Consider the following 6,880-nt stretch of genomic DNA (forward strand, 5'->3'; position numbering starts at 1 on the left):
GGGGCACAAGCTCCAGACGCGCAGGCTCAGTAGTTGTGGCTCACGGGCCCAACTGCTCCGCGGCATGTGGGATCTTCCCGGACCAGGGCCCGAACCTGCGTCCCCTGCATCGGCAGGCCGACTCTCAGCCACTGCGCCACCAGGGAAGCCCATGTTTCTTGTTTCTTGAGGTAGGATTGTACTGCTATAAACTTCCATCTTAGAACTGCTTTTGCTGCATCCCATAGGTTTTGGCTCATCATATTTTCATTGCCATTTGTTTCTAGGTATTTTTTAATTCCCTTTTGATTTCTTCAGTGATCTCTTGGTTATTTCATAGCATATTGTTTAGTCTCCATGTGTTTGTATTTCTTACAGGTTTTTTCCTGTAATTGATATCTAGTCTCATAGCGTTGTGGTTGGAAAAGATACTTGATATGATTTCAATTTTCTTAAATTTTCCAAGGCTTGATTTGTGATCCAAGATCTGATCTATTCTGGAGTATGTTCCATGAGCACTTGAGAAGAGAGTGTATTCTGTTGTTTTTGGATGGAATGTCCTATAAATATCAATTAAGTCCATCTTGTCTAACGTGGCATTTAAAGCTTGTTTTTCCTCATTTATTTGCATTTTGGATGATCTGTCCATTGGTGAAAGGGGGTGTTAAAGTCCCCTAGTATGATTGTGTTCCTGTTGATTTCCCCTTTTATGGCTGTTAGCATTTGCCTTATGTATTGAGGTGCTCCTATGTTGGGTGCATAAATATTTACTATTGTTATATCTTCTTCTTGGATTGATCCCTTGATCATTATGTAGTGTCCTTCTTTGTATCTTGTAATAGTCTTTGTTTTAAAGTCTACTTTGTCTGATATGAGAATTGCTACTCCAGCTTTCTTTTGATTTCCATTTGCATGGAATATCTCTTTCCATCCCATCACTTTCAGTCTGTATGTGTCCCTAGGTCTGAAGTGGGTCTCTTGCAGACAGCATATATAGAGGTCTCATTTTTGTATCCATTCTGCCAGTCTATGTCTTTTAGTTGGAGCATTTAATCCACTTACCTTTAAGGTAGTTATCGATAGGTATGTTCCTATTACCATTTTCTTAATTGTTTTTGGTTTGTTATTGTAGGTCTTTTCCTTCTCTTATGGTTCCTGCCTAGAGAAGAAGTTCCTTTAGCATTAATTGTAAAGCTGGTTTGGTGATTTCTCTTAGCTTTTGCTTCTCTGTAAAGGTTTTAATTTCTCCCTCGAATCTGAATGAGATCCTTGCTGGGTAGTGTAATCTTGGTTGTAGGTTTTCCCCTTTCATCCCTTTAAATATGCCCTGCCACTCCCTTCTGGCTTGCAGAGTTTCTGCTGAAAGATCTGCTGTTAACCTTATGGGGATTCCCTTGTATGTTATTTGCTGCTTTTCCCTTACTGCTTTTAATAATTTTTCTTTGTATTTAATTTTTGATAGTTTGATTAATATGTGTCTTGGCGTGTTTCTCCTTGGATTTATCCTGTATGGGACTTTCTGTGCTTCCTGGACTTAATTGACTATTTCCTTTTCCATATTAGGGAAGTTATCAACTACAATCTCTTCAAATATTTTCTCAGTCCCTTTCTTTTTCTCTACTTCTGTTGGGACCCCTATAATTCGAATGTTGGTGTGCTTCATGTTGTCCCAGAGGTCTCTGAGAGTGTCCTCAATTCTTTTCATTCTTTTTTCTTTATTCTGCTCTGTGGTAGTTATTTCCGCTATTTTATCTTCCAGGTCACTTATCCGTTTTTCTGCCTCAGTTATTCTGCTATTGATCCCTTCTAGAGTATTTTTAATTTCACTTATTGTGTTGGTCATCATTGTTTGTTTGCTCTTTAGTTCTTGTATGTCCTTGTTAAACGTTTCTTTTATTTTCTCCATTCTACTTCCAAGGTTTTTGATCATCTTTACTATCATTACTCTGAATTCTTTTTCAGGTAGACTGCCTGTTTCCTCTTCTTTTTTTGGTCTGGTGGGTTTTTACCTTCCTCCTTCATCTGCTGTATATTTCTCTGTCTGCTCATTTTGCTTAACTTACTGTGTTGTGGTCTCCTTTTCACAGGCTGCAAGTTCATAGTTCCCATTGTTTTTGGTGTCTGCCCCCAGTGAGTAGGGTTGATCCACTGGGTTGTGTAGGCTTCCTGATGGAGGGGATTGGTGCCTGTGTTTTGGTGGATGAGCTTGGATCTTGTCTCTCTGGTGAGCAGGATCATCTTTGATGGTGTGTTTTGGGGTGTCTGTGACCTTATAATGATTTTAGGCAGCCTCTCTGCTAATGGGTGGAGTTGTGTTCCTGTCTTGCTAGTTGTTTGGCATAGGGTGTCCAGCACTGCAGCTTGCTGGTCATTGAGTGGAGCTGGGTCTTAGCATTGAGATGGAGATCTCTGGGAGAGCTTTAACCATTTGATATTACATGGAGCCCGGAGGTCTCTCGTAGGCCAATGTCCTGAACTCACCATTCCCACCTCAGAGGCTCAGGACTGACAGCCGGCCAGAGCACCAAGACCCTGTCAGCCTCATGGCACAGAAGAAACAGGAGAAAAATAAATAAATAAAATAAAATATAATAAAATAAAGTTATTAAAATAAAAAATAAAAATAATATTAGTAAAGGTAAAAAAATTAAAAAGTAATAAAAAAAGAAAGAAAGAAGAGAGCAACCAAACCAAAAAGTAAATCCACCAATGATAACAAATGCTAAAAACTATACTAAAAAAAATAAATACGGACAGACAGAATCCTAGGACAAATGGTAAAAGCAAAGCTATACAGACAATATCACACAAGGAAGCATAAACATGCACACTCACAAAAAGAGAAAAAGGAAGAAAATATATATATATTTTTAAGAAAAAGAAGAGAGCAACCAAATCAATAAACAAATCTACCAATGATAATAATCTCTAAATACTAAACTAAGATAAACATAAAACCAGAAACAAATTAGATGCCGAAAGGAAACCCCAACTGTACAGGTGCTCCCAAAGTCCACCACCTCAGTCTTGGGATGATTTGTTGCCTATTCAGGTATTCCACAGATGCAGGGTACATCAAGTTGATTGTGGAGATTTAATCCAGTGCTCCTCAGGCTGCTGGGAGAAATTTCTCTTTCTCTTCTTTGTTCGCACAGCTCCTGGGGTTCAGTTTTGAGTTTGGCCCCGCCTCTGTGTGTAGGTTGCCTGAGGGCATCTGTTCCCCTCCCAGACAGGATGGGGTTAAAGTAGCAGCTGATCAGGGTGTTCTGGCTCACTCATGCCTGGGGGAGGGAGGGGTACGGAATGCGAAGCGAGCCTGCGGCGGCAGAGGCCAACATGACGTTGCAACAGCCTGAGGTACACCGTGTGTTCTCCCAGGGAAGTTGTCCCTGGATCACGGGACCCTGGCAGTGGCGAGCTGCACAGGCTCCCGGGAGGGGCGGTGTGGAGAGTGACCTGTGCTCGCACACAGGCTTCCTGGTGGCGGCAGCAGCAGCCTTAGCTTCTCATGCCCATCTCTTGTGTCCGTGCTGATAGCCATGGTTGCACCCATCCCTGGAGCTTGTTTAGGCGGTGCTCTGAATCCCCTCTCCTTGCACACCCTGAAACAATGGTCTCTTGCCTCTTAGGCAGGTCCAGAGTTTTTCCTGGATTCCCTCCCGGCTAGCCGTGGAGCACTAACTCCCTTCAGGTTGTGGTCACGCAGCCAACCCCAGTCCTCTCCCTGGAGTCTGACCTCCGATGCCTGAGCCTCAGCTCCCAACCCCCACTTGCCCCGGCAGGTGAGCAGACAAGCCTCTCAGGCTGGTGAGTGCTGGTCGGCACCGATCCTCTGTGCGGGAATCTATCTGCTTTACCTTCTGCACCCCTGTGGCTGCGCTCTCCTCCATTGCTCTGAGGCTTCCCCCCTCCGCCATCCCCCATCTCTGCCCGTGAAGGGGCTTCCTAGTGTGTGGAAACCTTTCCTTCTTCACAGCTCCCTCCCAGAGGTGCAGGCCCCATCCCTATTCTTTTGTCTCTGTTTTTTCTTTTTTCTTTTGCCCTACCCAGGTACGTGGGGAGTCTGAGGTCTTCAGCCAGCATTCAGTAGGTGTTCTGTAGGGGTTGTTCCACATGTAGATGTATTTTTGATGTATTTGTGGGGAGGAAGGTGATCTCCACGTCTTACTCCTCCGCCATCTTGAGGGTCCATCCCTACCATGAATTCTTTCTGAATTTAAGATTTCAGGAGAAGATTGGGCATTTTATCGTTTCCGAAAAATAATATATTGCGGTAAGATTGTTGAAGTAGGCCAGAGTCCTATGAAAGATTTTTACAGCCTACCCATTTTAGTCATTACATCATTATATCCTTAATTTATTATTTCCAAACTTAAAAATAATACTTTGTAAGTACTTGATCTTCCTTTAATGCATTTCTATTTTCCTTATTTTCTTGCATTTTGTTTTACAATTTATCACGTCAGTTATCACACATTCAATGCTGTGTGATGACCACTTTTTCATAGTGGAAGAACTCTCCTATTTGCCGTGGTTTACTTAAAAATTGACAACATATGCCTACCTCTAATAATTAAATCATCCTATTATTAATGATCCATAATTGATGTGATTTTGTTATCAGTTTAGATAATCTCTTTAAACATTCATGTGTTTTTAGCAAAGCTAGGCAATATTATATATAGATTTTATTGTATTTTCCCATGAACATAACAGGCTTTTGTTTCTGAGTTCAATGAGAATAATAACATTTAAATATCAAAGGTGAATAAATTACTAATTTGTTGAATAGACCACACATGTACAGTCTGTCCTAGGCAGGGATAGGTTAAACCTCAAAGAAAATGGCCTTTGTATGTCATACTTCCCAAAGCTTTCTGAATGTATGCACTGAAATTATGTGGCCAGAATAAGAAAAAGTATTTGCAAGTTAATATGAAAAAATACATACACCTGTAGAACTCATAGAAAAATAATGGAAAATATAGTTATACATTTTATAACTATCATATGTGTCTTTCAATAATCTTCCTGAAATCAATATTTTGGTCTTAAACCTGGGTTATGTACTCCCAGATGATTTTACTGTTTGCAGAAGATATAACTTCACTCCTAGATTTCTTTTCTTCCATAGGAATTCCAAAAATCATTAGTTTTGGTCACTTCTCAAGATAGCAAACATTCCAAGAAGATACTTTAATATTGAATTGCTAGCTAATTTTGAGATTCTCAAGCACTACCTTGTGTGACTATAAAAAAACATTCGACTTTTCAATGGTACAGTTGGCCTGAGCTAAATCTGATGTATAGCAAGGCAGTGTTGCTTACATGATAGGAAAAAACTTTAAAGAATTTTTTAAAGAAATATAAATGTGATCAAATGTTCCCATCTCAAAAATGGTATTTATAAAATTCTTACTCTTATTGAAATAGAAAAAACCAGAAACTTGGAAGATATATTTTGCCTAAAATTACATCTGTGGAAAAAGTCATGTAGTTTGCACTCTTAAAAGTTATTTTAACTGCCGGAGAGCTAAGGATATAATAACTTTTAAAAATTATGTTAAATTTTACGTTTCTAAATTTTCCCAATGTGGAAATTTGAAGCTATGTCTATACTTGTTTATAAAATATGCTTCATTTTTATTTTCCTTACAATATTGCAATCTGCACAAAATGATTATTTTAGTGGGATTTTGTTGGGGAAAACTTAAAAAAATGTAGCTTTACTTCTGCATTCATAGATTTTGGGGGGTAACACACACATAAGAGGAAAGAGAAAAGAAGAGTATAAGAATAAGTCTACATTTTAAAAAATATCCAGTATTTTTAAGAGTAAAACAAAGTTATATAGATGTATATTTATTAACATTTTGAAAATGTATGATACCCGCTATGTAAAAATTGAACAAAGAAGTGTGTACAGTATGAAACTTTTATTAATATATTTACAAATATTTGTGTACATATTATATATAAATACATATATGTAGATATACATGCATAGAAACATTTTGAAAGGCTATATAAAAAAGGTCAACAATGTTTATCTTTGGTTGAGGAATTAATTTCTCATCTGTATGTCCTAATGTGTGTATAAAGATCATTTATTATTTCTGCTTTTTTTTTTTAAGTTAAAAACCCCATGGGCTTCCCTGGTGGTGCAGTGGTTAAGAATCCGCCTGCCAATGCAGGGGACACGGCTTCGAGCCCTGGTCTGGGAAGATCCCACATGCGGCAGAGCAACTAAGCCTGTGTGCCACAACTACTGAGCCTGCGCTCTAGAGCCCGCGAGCCACAACTACTGAGCCCATGAGCCACAACTACTGAAGCCGACGAGCCTAGAGCCCATTCTCTGCAACAAGAGAAGCCACCACAATGAGAAGCCCACGCACCGCAACGAAGAGTAGCCCCCACTGACCGCAACTAGAGAAAGCCCATGCACAGCAACAAAGACCCAACACAGCCAAAAATAAATAAATTTATATATATATAAAGAAACCCAATCCAAGGCAAGAGGATGATTTCACAAGCAAACTGATTTGACATTATTTCTATAATCACTGGTTTTTCCAATGAGGATGTCAGTTTTGAAAGAAAACGATCACTAAAGCTGTCTGCTTTTCCCCACTCTTTCTTACCCTTGCACAGTTGTTCCCACATCTGTGCTGTCCTTTGTCATGTGGTATCTAGGAAGTAGAGTGAGGAGGTTGAGGCTGTAGCATCTGAAGTTGAGACTACTGGATTTTAGTACAGTCTTCCTCTTACCAACCAGGGAAAATTATTTAAATGTTTTGTGGATCTAGCTTTCTCATCTCTGAAAAAGGAGATGATAATAACAGTTCCTTAATCAGGATTCTTTTAAATGTGATAATGCATGTAAGACACTTGAAACAGTATC

This window comes from Balaenoptera musculus, chromosome 5 (genome assembly GCF_009873245.2).
Source record: "Balaenoptera musculus isolate JJ_BM4_2016_0621 chromosome 5, mBalMus1.pri.v3, whole genome shotgun sequence".
In the NCBI taxonomy this organism is placed as follows: domain Eukaryota; kingdom Metazoa; phylum Chordata; class Mammalia; order Artiodactyla; family Balaenopteridae; genus Balaenoptera; species Balaenoptera musculus.